This window comes from Dipodomys merriami, unplaced genomic scaffold (genome assembly GCF_024711535.1).
Source record: "Dipodomys merriami isolate MVZ:Mamm:240054 unplaced genomic scaffold, mDipMer1.0.p SCAF_51, whole genome shotgun sequence".
Taxonomy (NCBI): Eukaryota; Metazoa; Chordata; class Mammalia; order Rodentia; family Heteromyidae; genus Dipodomys; species Dipodomys merriami.
The window spans coordinates 9,098,014-9,110,979 of record NW_027206080.1 but is presented as its reverse complement, the minus strand read 5'-3'; the positions used below and the strand labels follow the sequence as shown (position 1 = coordinate 9,110,979).

Below are 12,966 nucleotides of genomic sequence, written 5' to 3'. Positions count from 1 at the left end.
TAGCTTTTATTGCTCAAGGCTGGCACTCTACCACTTGAGCCACAGTGCCACTTCTGGCTCTTTTTGTGATGAATTGGAGATAAGAGTCTCTTGCACTTTCCTGCCTGGGCTGGCTTTGAACCACCATCCTTAGATCTCAGCCTCCTGAGTAGCTAATTACACGCTTGAGCCACCGGTGCCCTGTGCTATTATATTTTTAAAATACCAAATATCAGCTAAAGTTCCTAGGACTTGCTGGCTGTCGGATGTCAAAACAGAGATTAACAGTCTGAGTCACAGAGTCCTTTACTTCAGATTTGGCTTCTGCAGCCACTGCTAAGTCATTCTGAAAGTGGGCCGTGGGTGTGGGAATGGCTGAGTGTCATCATAAGGCAACGTGATCCCACCCGAGAGGATGAGACTGGGATTCAAACTTGGTGCCTGCTGCTTGTCCCATCACCCCTCAGAAGTGTGGATGGAATGAGCTGCTTCCTGCTTTGTGCTTTTATCTTCTCCCCAAGCAGCTGCCCCATGCAATGTTTATCTCAGCTTTCAGGCTACGCTGCCAACTTTCCATTCTAGGCTCCAGAATTAAGGCAAAGAATCATCTTCCAAAGTCCTCCTAGAGCTTTTCTGGTTTGTTTCCGTTCTTTCTTTCTCTCTTTTAGCATCGGTGATTTTTTTTTAAAAGGAAACCTGATTCATCTGTCACCAAAAAACAAAAACAAAAACGAAACGCACAAGAGATGACTTGCCTGTCTTGAGAGATCCTATTTCATGGGTGATAGCCCTTCATGCTGAAAAGTGAGCTTCTAAGAAGCCCAACAGGCAGCTTCTCCCAAGGGATTGCCTGAAACTCCTCTGAGACTCCCAAGGGAACATTCTAGAACAAATGGTGGCCTGAAGCACCAGGGTGTCAAATGTCAGTCCTGTGAGGTTTACCTGCTCTGCGATGAAATGTATATGATTTTATGCTAGTAAATATAAAGTTATAAAGGTGCAAAAAGCTTTGCTTACCTGCTGTAGGTCCTTTGTTCTCAAGAGGTGGGCTTTTCTACTGACTAGCTGGTGGTGGTACTGTAAGATGGGAAATTCTTATAGAAATTCTTACTTGAGGGCTGGGAAGGTGGCTCAGTGGTAGAGCACTTGCCTTGCATGACTGAGGCCCTGGGTTCGATTCCTCAGCACCACATAAGCAAAAAGAAAAAAGCCGGAAGTGGTGCTGTGGCTCAAGTGGTAGAGCGCTAGCCTTGAGCTGAAGAGCTGAAGGACAGCGCCCAGGCCCAGAGTTCAGGCCCCACAACCAGACCCCCCCCCAAAAAAAAAAGAAAAAAGAAAAGAAATTCTTACTTGATAGGTTATAAATGATGATTGAATAAGATCAGGGCCACACCTAGAGAGCCTGATACACAGAAGATAAGGAATCTCACTCAACCACCTGGGTCAGAAATTTGTTCTGTCATGTGCTAGCTACATGAATTACGGTGAGTTTTTTGACCATCCAGGGCTTCCATTTTCTGGATGCAAATTTCCATCCAAAATCATTAGGAAATATTACTACCAGTATCTTTTCATGGGGCTGTTCAGAGTGTTAAGTGGGTTCATAATTGGGAAGCAGTTAGAACCATCTTTGACATCAAATGATAATCTTCATGAGTTTGCTTCCATTTTAGTAAGACCAATAAACAGTTTTTCTAGACAAATTAGTAGGGCACAACTATCTCTTCTATGTGCTTTGGCATGCGATCTTTGCTTCTTTAAGTCTATAGGCTACTGTTTTAGATGGGTGCTTATAGACAGCCTACAATAGAGGTCTACATGGCAGAGAGGCCTGTTGACCTCATGGCATCCTGGCAGCAAAAGGAGAATGGGAAGAAAATCTATAGCCCCTTCAACCACATGGTCCCAATAGCCTAACTTCCTCTCACAAGCTTCACTCCTAGAAGTTCCTTCACTTCCCAACATTACTACACGTAGGGGACCAGGCCTTTAACACAAGAGCCTTTAAGAACATTCAAGATTCATACTACAAGCTAGGTACCAATGGCTCATACTTGTAATCCTAGCTATGTAAAAGGCAAAGATCTGAGGATAGAGGTTCAAAGCCAGCCTGAGTAAGAAAGTCGGTGAGACTCTTATCTCCAAGTAACTTAAAAGCCAGAAGTAGAACTGTGGCTCATATGTTAGAGTGCTAGGCTTGTATAAAAAAAAACAAGCAAGAACAAAAAGTCTTGAGTTCAAATACCAGTACCAGTATGACCACATGCGTGCACACACACACACATACACATACATACACATACACACATACACATAGCACATTACTTTGAGAAGGAATCTAGACATATCCCCCATCTAGTCAGAGAGATGAGAGCCAGCCTTACCTTAACAGGAAGAAGCTCTTCCATTGCACATTGGAATATAGGTTTAAAGTCACAGACACCTCCTGCTGATGGAAATTGCCACTGAAGTGCAAGTGTCTGATGTAAGTAAGATCCTTTCCTGATATCAGACTTGGATGTAGCAGGAACAAAAAAGCACTGGTCCCCAAAAGGGAAGTTCAAATTTAGGTCTCCATGTAGGGATGTTTGCCCTAATTTTTTAGTCTCTGCTCCCTGTATGGTAACCAGACTTGAAGAAGAAAAAACAAATAATAATTTTTGGTGCTAGTAAATCTTCTGTAATAGTTGGGACATATAAAATACCATTTGTCTGTTTAAAACTCAAGTTTACCTGGGTATCCTGTATTTGTGTGTGTGTGTGTGTGTGTGTGTGTGTGTGTATGTGTGTGTGTGTGTGTTGGTTGTGGGGCTTGAACTCTGGGCTTGGGTGCTGTCACTGCGCTCTTCAGCTTAAGGTGAGTGCTCTACCACTTGAGCCACAGCACCACTTCTGGCTTTCTAGTGGTTTATTGGAGATAAGAGTCTCACGGAGTTTCTCGCCTGGGCTGGCTTTGAACCCGATCCTCAGATCTCAGCCTCCTGAGTAGCTAGGATTATAGGCGTGAGCCACTGGCACCCGGCCTTGTATTTTACCAGACAATGCTAGCTCCATGACTCGAACATTTTCCACTGGGTGTCTCTCAGACAGAAGGGATAATGATGTCATCACTGAACACCCTGACATTAGAGAAGTTGGCCAAGTGCCTTTTTAATCCAGAAACTTCAAGTGAGCTTTGAGCTGCAATCAGGAATATCTGGACGCAGCTTAGCTAGCTGCATTTCTCAAAGTTCCTAAAAAGGGACCAGTTAGCTAAACAAGTGATTGCCAGTTCTGGGAGTGACGGAATTTTGAGGACTAGTGGGTGGGGTGAATCTTCACACTGTGCTTGAACCTCTTGGTTTATTTGCTATTGCTGCCATCACAAATAACATAAATTCAGTGGCTCCACCACCCTGCTGGAAATGTAGCTTACTGGTAAAACACTTGCCTAGCATGCACAAAGCTGTGGGTTCAACCCCTAGTACCCTAAATCAAACAATTTGTTGGCAGAATTTGGTTCCTTCTCATCTAATTGTAGGACTAATGTCTGTGCCCTTGCTGGCTACTGGCCAGGGGTCATTCCCTGCTTCTAGAGGCTACCATTTCATTGGCTCATGGGTCTGTCCATCTTCAAAGACAATAGCAGCACATCAATTCCTTCTCAGGCTTCAATCCTCTGGCTGGATTGGCTTCCACTTTCTTCTGATGCTAAAAGCTCTTGGCATACATTGGGCACATCCAGCTAATCCAGGATCATTTCTCCATTTTGAGGTCAAATGTAATCAACTTAATTGTATCTTCAAATTCCTTTTTGTACACACTGTATTTCCAGGTAGAACATCAGGAGACAAATTCTGCTTATACAACAGGCTCGGGAAGTTTCATTCATTCTAGCTCACCCATGTTGGCACTTCCAAAGGCAGAAGAGGAACTTCACAGAGCATCAAAGGTCATAACTCTTCACAGATTCCTCTACTCTGTGCCATGTGAAATAACCTGGGTAGAGAGGGGGAAAAAAGAACCTTAGAACTGTAGCAATACACTGTGGCTCATGCCTGCAATCGCAGGAGGCTGCGATCTGAGGATCACATTTAGTAGCTAGCAAGGCAGTAAAGCCTAGATGACTCATATTTCCAATAAACTACCAAAAAAAGACAGAAGCAGAGCTGTGGCTCAAGTGGTAGAGCACTAGCCTTGAGCACAAAAGCTCAGGGACAGTGCGCAGGCCTCGAGTTTAAGCCCCAGGACTGACACACACAGAAAAAAAAAAAGACTCTTGTTCCCATCCCAGTTCAGCAACCATCAGGTTAAATCAACTAGACAAGTCATTTAAAGTCTATGGCTATGTGATCTGTCCAATATAACACATTGGAGAGGGTCCAGGGCAAAACCTGTGGATGGACTTTTTCCCGACCCAACTAGAGGTGACTATAAAAAGCCTTACCCAGCAGATCTCCCTGGGGAACTCTTCTCTTCCCCAGCACTCGCCCCTACCCCCCAGCCTGCCTTGGTACACAGTCAGTGCCTTACAGTTTCTAAAGTAGACCATTAAAGCCTCAGGCTCTGCTGGCCAGCTTTGCCTTCACACGTGGATGTATTTTCAGCTGCGGTGCCTGTGTTTAGAGGCCTCCTTATCAAGAGGTGACCGTGCTGAGTCAGACAGATGTAGGTGGACTTTTGCCCTCCCTGATACAGTATGTAGTGCTTTTCTTCTCCTGGTCCTCTCCCCTACTTCCTGTCCTTACTCTTGACCCCCTGCTCTTAGGCATAAAACTGCAGGAGAAAAGAAGAAGAAAGAATGAGAGAAAGAGAGAGAGAGAGAGAGTGAGAGAGACAGAGACAGAGACAGAGACAGACACAGAGAGAGATTGAGAGAGAGAAAGGCAACTCTTGAGGGGTTGGCAGCCTGGCTCAGTGGGTAGAGTGCTAGCCAAGGAGCGGAAAGTATCAGGTACTGAATTCCAGTCTCAGTCTCTGATCTAAAAACAAAACAAAACAAAAACAAAAAAAAAACCAAAGAGAACTTTAGGAGCATTTTCTGCTTAAGATTCCTTAGTAGGCCAGGTGCCAATGGCTCATGCCTGTAATCCTAGTTACTAAGGAGGCTGAGATCTAAGGATCACGGTTCAAAGCCAGCCCTGCGAAGGAAAGTCTGTGAGACTCTTATCTCCAATAAACCACCAGAAAACCAGAAGTGGTGCTGTGGCTCAAGTGGTAGAGCGCTAGCCTTAAGCTGAAGAGCTGAGGGATAGCGCCCAGGCCCAGAGTTCAGGCCCCATGACTGACCAGAAAAAAAGAGATCCCTCAGCAGTTACCAACCAATTCCCTCCAATGTCATGTCTGCATTGAGCCAGGTGAGTCTTTTCTAGTGCTGTTCCTGAGCAGAAATGAACCTGGGGGTTATTCACACCTCCTCCAGATTAGCTTCTTGCTTGTGCTATTGCAAACAACACCTTTCCTGTGACAATTATGTTGGTTTGTTGGCATCAGTGGCCTCTCTAGCTCCTGGCAGATCTATGTTCTAGCTCTTCAGAGCTCCTGACCATGCTCCACAGCCGCGTGGACCAAGCAGTGTCATGAACTCGGGCTCATACACTGACATGAATGAATCAATTAATCCATTTATTCCATGACATTGATTCATTCCCATTCAGGGTTGGGCATAAATCCCAGCCAAGGATGCAAAGATGAGTTGGACTTGTTCCATCATTGGCAGGAAGCTGGCATTCCAGTTGAGGTAAGCGATGGATTCACTATGTTACCTTGTATTTCATTCTCTCATCAAGTATTGATTGAAAGCCTCATTTTCTATGAGATCTGAAGTAACCCACAATCAATGTCCAAGATAAGCTTAATGTTCACCTTTACTTTGCAGGGAATGTTTTGTTTGTTTTAGAGAGGGTCTCCCTGCATAGATCATGCTTACCTGGATTCCACCATTCTCCTACTACAGCCCCCCATCACCCCCCAGTGCTGGAATTAGAGGCATGCATCACCATACTGGGCAAGAATTGTAGGTTCTTACCCCCTATTTAGTAAGTGATGGATGAGGATTCAAACTCAGAACTTCTGATTTAAATTCGGTGAGGTCTTCTTCATCCCAGCTAGAGATGAGTTCCTGATAAAGGCACATAGGGAAAGGTTGATTCTTTTGGGATTATCCCTCAGAGTTTGAAAAGGCAAAGTGTTATGTATAATCATGACTACTTTTCAGTCCTGGGGCTTGAATTATGGCCTGGGTACTGTCCTTGAGCTTTTTATTTTTATTTTTTTACTCAAGATAGCACTCATCATTTGAGCCACAGCTTTACTTCTGGATTTTTGGTGGTTCATTGTAGATTTAAGTCTCATAGACTTTCCTGCCCTGGGTGGTTCAAATTCTGATCCTCAGATCTCAACCTCCTGAAACACTAGAATTATAAGCACAAGCCACTGGCACCCAGCTTCATTACTACTTTATAATTGTCATAGTTTAAATTCTCTCTCTCTATCCCTCTCTCTCTCTTTTACACTAGATCTCTTTTTTTATTTTCAAGGTGATATACAGAGGGGTTATAGTTACATAAGTAAGGTAATAAGTACATTTCTTGTCAAACTTTTTACACCTTTCCTCATTTTTCTCCCGCTTTCCCTCCCCCAATGATTCCCCAGTTGTACAGATTATTTCCAACATATTGTCTTGTGAATATCGCTGTTGCATTAGTTCCCCTTTGTCCTTCATCTCATCATTGTAGTTTTTAAACTCATACTTTTTTTTTTTGTCTGTCATGGGTTTTGAACCTTGGGCCTGGCCACTGTCCCTGAGCTTTTCAGCTCAAAGCAAGCGCTTTACCACTTGAGCCACAACCCCACTTCCAGTTTTCTGGTGGTTAATTGGAGAGAAGAATCTCATGGGTGGGGGGGGGAAGGAGAAGGATTGGGATTGGGGGGAGGGGGGAGGCTGGGAAGGGATGTGAAGGGTAAACAAAGGAGGAGGTTGCAATGCTTGGTAAGAAATGTACGCATTATCCTGCCCACGTAATTGTAACTCCTCTGTACAGTATGTTCACAAATAAAATAAAATTAAATTAAAAAAAAAAAGAATCTCATGGGTGTTCCTGCCTAGGCTGGCTTTGAACTGCAAACCTCAGATCTCAGCCTTCTGAGTAGCTAGAATTACAGGCGTGAGTCACTGGCACCCAGCCGAAACTCTTATACTTTGACAGAGATTTTTAAAAAAAATTTCAAGTCAAGCATACATCATTGTAAACAAATCAGATTTTTTTTTCCCTGAGGCAGAAGGTTTTGTGCCATTCTGTCACAAAACTTATTTAGCTATGAGAACAAGCAATGCTCAAGACCCTGGAACAAATGGCCTTTTCCAGGAGGATTTTTGGTAAAATCTGTCTTTGTATAATGACCCACTAGACATAATGGCTCTTGAAAAGGCTGGTTCTTTAATGAGGCATTTAAAGACCACGGCTCTCTCAAGACATAAAGGAACCCATTTATTTCCTCTGGCTGGCTAAAAGGGAAAAGCTTCACGTGGGCGTTTGCAGAATGCCAGATAACAATAAAGGGTGTAGCACAATTCCCAGCTAGGAGAGCACCTGTAATGTAATACAGAGATGATGTAATGGTCTCCTCCCAGAAATTCTTCCTCTCCATTTCCGGGAGGGTGAAGGTATTGGCAAATACTTCAGATAAGTGCTCTTGTCTGTGTTCTGGAGCTGTGTGGACGGAGATGGAAGCCAGTGAGGTTGGTCCTGGCCTGAGCCCATCCCAAAGTCATCATTATTTTCTTTGTTGTTTCTACCTTCATTTCTCTGTCCTTCCTTAACAGGTTCTTCATGAAAAATGCAGCAGTCCATGTAGATCTGAGAAGACTGGCCCCTTGGCCTTACCTCAGTTTCCTGGAAAATTCTGAAGCCACAGAACAAATATAATTGTCTCCAGTGGACTTCAATCAGCCAGACCACATGACTGACTACAATATGCCCCTTTATCTTCTGTCTCTTCTCCTTAGACATATACAGATCTAAAGTACAAATGAGGAAGTCTGATTTTCACCCTGCCACACTGGGTAGTAGCCAAATCATCACTTCACTCAATTTGTGCATGCCCGGTGGTTAAACAGAACAGAAGCTTTTATTTTCTGAAATCTGATATCATAGTTTAAGTTGATCACAGAAGAAGCCTGGCTACAGAACTTCAAAGTATGGTTAATCTCCTTTTAGATAATAAGTAGTAATAGTAATCATCAGAATCTTGATTTATATATATTTTTTCTTAATAAACAGCTATTGAGCACCTACTGCATGCAGAGCCCTCTGCTGGACACTTCTTTGGGGTATCTCGCACTTTCAGAATATAGTACCTACTTTTGAAAACAAGCACAGCACCGACACCATAGCTACATGTTTAATAACTAAGCAAGATGGTGCTGACTCTAGTGGACTTCAGGTGCATGCCTTTAAAAAAATGTAGGTTTTTTTTTTTTAATTTTGTCATCTTTAAGTAAAAGTTGTATAAAGGAATTCCAATTTGACACATGCATTTGTAAATGTATGCATCTTGATCAACCCCTTCTATCCTTCTCTTTCTCCATCTTCATCAATGTTCCCCCTTCCATTCTCCGGCTTCTCTCCCAGGTGTTTGCCTCTTTAGTCAAAGCAGGAGCTTGGCCATCCTCCAGCTCTCGCATTGAGCTTAATGCATGTGGGTAGTTTGGTATCTGCTAAAGGCACACAGACTTCATTCCAAGTCCGATAGTGGGCACTTTGGGGCTGTAAGTGCCCTCATTTTTAATTGATGGAATTCAAAGAAGACACTGAAATAGTTGGCCCACCAGCTTTACCAGGCCGGCCTGAGAATTTGGGGCGGGAGCATTGGGAAGGGGAGTGCAGGAGCCACGCCTCAGCTGGGGGTGGGGGTGGGGAACCGGTGACTCACCTGGAGCCTAGTCGGCTGGGCAGGAAACAGCTGTTCTGGGAGGGACCTGAAGTCCCAGTGGGACTAGTTGCTTTAGGATTTGGGCCTGAATGTAAAAGGCGGTTTTTTCTGCCTCTGTCTTGAGTTTTCCTGGGGAAAAGGGAGTTGGGCAAAGGGTGAATGCAACCAGACCCAATAGGAAGTAACAGAGGTGCTCTGCCAGGGCATCCTCTTAAAATAAGCCAGCAGTTATGAATCTGGAGCAGTAGGTGGAAACAAGGGAGCACCGGATACCCCAGAAACACTCTCCTTACTGTGGAACCTGGGTTTGCTTTGTAGCTCAGAGCTCATGATGAGCCTGCCTGCATCTCCCCCTACGTGTCCCCCCCCCCAGTTTCCCAGTAACGTGTCCTCCCCTCCCTCCACCCCAGTTTCCCAGTAACAGCTGGCAGCCCGGGGAGACCCTTTGGTCTGGGCCTCTCCAGAGCTCAGGGACCTCGAAGTTGGGCCTTTGGCTCAGCCGTTGTAACCTTCATTTACTTCTATTCGTTGCATCTCCAAAACCTCAATTGTAAAATAAGGTTAATCATGGAAGTTACCTATTGGTCTTTTTGTGAGGATTAGTGAATCAAAACATGAAGCTCCTAGAAGGATGCATACCTCAAAGGGGTGTGTGTGTGTGTGTGTGTGTGTGTGTGTGTGTGTGTCTGTGTGTGTCTGTGTGTGTCTGTGTTGTTGTTGTTGCTGGGGCTTGCACTCAGAGCCTAGGTGCTGTCCCTGATCATTTTTTGTTTTGCCCAAGGTGAGTGCTGTACCACTTGAGCCATAGCTCTACATCTGGCCTTTTCCCCTGGTTAATTGGAATCTTAAAAGACTTTCCTGCCTGGCCTGGCTTGCAAACTCCATCCTCAAATCTCAGATTCCTGAGCAGCTAGAATTACAGGCATGAGCCACTGGCATCCAGCTCAGAGTAAAGGTTTAGTAAAACGTTTAGCTATTTTGGTAAAGGAGTCAAGCAGAAGGGCATGTGTCAGCACCAACAGATGCTCAGCCTCTGGTTGTTAAATGACAAATGAAAAGTGGTGGAGAGCCTGATCCTTTTTTAAGAAGCCATAGTAAAGACTCCTTCCTGCAGGGAGTGAATCTGCACTTGTGGTACTCAACCTGAATGCCGCAGATGTAGTTTCCTGTCTTCTTCTAAAGTGTGTGTTTCCTCACTTGTGTCAACCAGTGCTTCTTAAATGTTCATCACACGAAATCACCTGGGGACCTGGATGATAAACAGACTCTCACTTGGTATGTCTCAGGATGCTGAAGTTCTACTTTTTTTTTTTTTTTCAAGCTTTCCCAAGGGATGCCAGTGCTGTTGCTTCACAGATTTTGATTACTAGTGACACCACTAACACAGCCCCTTGAAGTCTTTTACAGATGGTGGAAATCTTCTCTATCCTTTATGCCCAATACAGGAGCCACTCAGCACAAAGCACGACTAAAGGCCATCTATCTTAAAGCTCCTCCTCTTCAGTACTCTGCTTGTTTTAAATAATAGATGATCCCTGCAACCTTGAAATAAAGTTTTTGGAAAGTGATGTTTTAATTCTATTTCATTGTTGTGATAATAATCAGATGCTTATTGGACAGCTTAATTCTGGACTCTAGCTTAAATGCTCAGGGTTTGGATTTTGATACTGATTAAGAGTTAATTGTCACAGTCCATTGCTTGTGGTTCACATCTGTAATCTGAGCTACTCAGGAGGCCGAGATCTGAGGATCATAGTTCATAGCTAGCCCAGTCAGGAAAGCTCATGAGACTCTTATCTCTAACCACCAAAAGAAACTGGAAGTGGAGCTGTGGCTCAAGTGGTAGAGAGTTAGCCTTGAGTACAAAAACTCAAGGACAGCACCCAGGCCCTGTATTTAAGCCCCAGGACAGTACAAAAAAGAAAAAAAGTTAAGGGTCACAACTATATTCAAGACCATGTACATCTTTTTTTTTTTTTGATTTTTTTTTTGGGTCCGGTCGTGGGGCCTGAACTCTGGGCCTGGGTGCTGTCCCTCAGCTCTTCAGCTCAAGGCTAGTGCTCTACCACTTGAGCCACAGTGCCACTTCCGGCTTTTTTCTTTTTGCTTATATGGTGCTGGGGAATCGAACCCAGGGCCTCAGGCATGCAAGGCAAGCGCTCTACCACTGAGCCAACTTCCCAGCCCCCATGTACATCTTTTGCTCACTGCGGATTGAGCAAATAAGTGTACACAGCTCTACTGGCCTATGTACACAGCCAGAAAATACAGTCAATATGTGTGCTCTGGAATCTGTAAGTGTCTGTAAAATAATCATCTTATTTGCAGATATCCTTCCTGGTAGAGCTGTTTGACTGGGTCTGTCCTTTCACCTAAAGACTTGGACTTAAAGCCACTGTTTACAGTCTGTGCTTTGGTAATGAAAAAATATTTTAAAAATAATTTAATTAACATGAATTCTAAGGTATCCTTAGCTCATGATTTTTTTTTTTTTCATGCTGGTACTGGGGCTTGAAATCAAGGATCTCACACTCTTGCTTAGCGTGTGTGCACACACATACATGTGCATTTGGTGTGCTGGTCTTGGGGTTTGAACACAAGGCCTAGCTGCTGTCTCTGAGCATTTTGTTTTGTTTTGTTTTGTTTTGTTTTTTCCCCTTAAGGCTTAAGCTCTACCATTTGAGCTACACCTCCACTTCTGGCTTTTTGGTCATTAATGAATCTTATGGGCTTAACTGCTCCAGTTGGCTCTACCCACAATCCTCAGAGTAGTTAGCAATTCAGGCATGAGCCACTGGTGCCTGGCTTTGCTTAGCTTTTTCCCTCCAGGCTCGTATTTCCACTTTAAGCTGTTTGCTGGTTATTGGTGATAAGACTCTCTTGGATTTGTCAGGCTAGCTTCTAACTGAGATCCTCAGATCTCAACATCCTGAATAGCTAGGATTACAGGCATGAGCCACTAGTGCAAGGCATTAGTTCATGATTTTCACCTTTCAATTATTTTTCTGGCATGCCCCTGGTAGCCCTACATGCAAAAAAGTGCACTTGCAACTTCAGAGGTGGAGAATTCAATGAACTCAAACAAGATCTCTATTGTACTGTACTGAGAAACATAAAAACCTTAACTGTTTGCTAAATAGCAGATTTCCTCAGGTGGAAAATGCTATCCAAGTCTTTAGCTTTCCTCCAGATTGTTCCAAATGATCTTTGACTTGTGCTGGTACTTTCCTGGATGTGGCGGACATGTCAGGCATCCTCAATAAATCATATCAGTGACACCCATATCAGTGACTAAGACTGATGCAGATCCAGAATGCAGAGCTGGAATCCAAAGATGCTTGGGATTTCAGAATGGATATGAGGAAGGAAGCTAGTCCCATTCTAACTACATTGTACAGAGATGCTCATTGTTCTTGCTCCTTATTTAATGAGAGGAACATTCATGATTTGTATGTTATCTTTGCTCATGGGCAATGCTAATCTTCTCGGCACTGTTCCAGCTTTGGAATATATGCTGCTGAAGCCAGCACGCTTACTTGTGCTTTTTGTTACATGTATAGATCATTTTTGTCTCTGATTATGAAACATTGCTTTCTTTTGACAGTGTTTTTGTTTTTTGTTTTTTTTTTGTCAGTCATGGGGATTGAACTCAAGGCATGGGTGCTACCCAAGGTTAGTGCTCTACCATGTTAAGCCACAGCTCCACTTCTGATTTTTAGATGTTTAATTGGACATAAGAGTCTCATGAGTTTTCCTGCCCCAACTGGCTTCAAACCATGATCATCAGGTCTCATCCTCCTGAATAGTTAGGATTACAGGCAGGAGCAACCTGGAGACATTTTACATTTTTAGCATGTGAATATTTGCAATCAGAATAACCAACAGCCTTTATATAGGTACCAAGTAAAGAGGTAGTATATATTCCTAAGCTTAGTGGTGTATGCCTGTCATCCCCGTACTTGAAAGGCTAAGGAAAAGGATTTGAGAGTTCAAGCCCAGCCTGGTCTACATAGAAATTGAGATCCTGTCTCAAAGACAATTAAATTTAAGTTAGAAACTAGAGCTGTTGTTATA

General features: G+C 43.7%; 1 non-coding gene across 1 annotated transcript; it reads right to left on the bottom strand.

Annotated features, from left to right (window-relative positions):
• Positions 1 to 12,315: 12,315 nt before the first annotated feature.
• LOC138810916 (U6 spliceosomal RNA) lies at positions 12,316 to 12,422 on the bottom strand. The gene has a single exon (XR_011367266.1). It is a non-coding gene; the product is annotated as a U6 spliceosomal RNA (small nuclear RNA).
• Between the last annotated feature and the right edge of the window lie 544 nt (positions 12,423 to 12,966).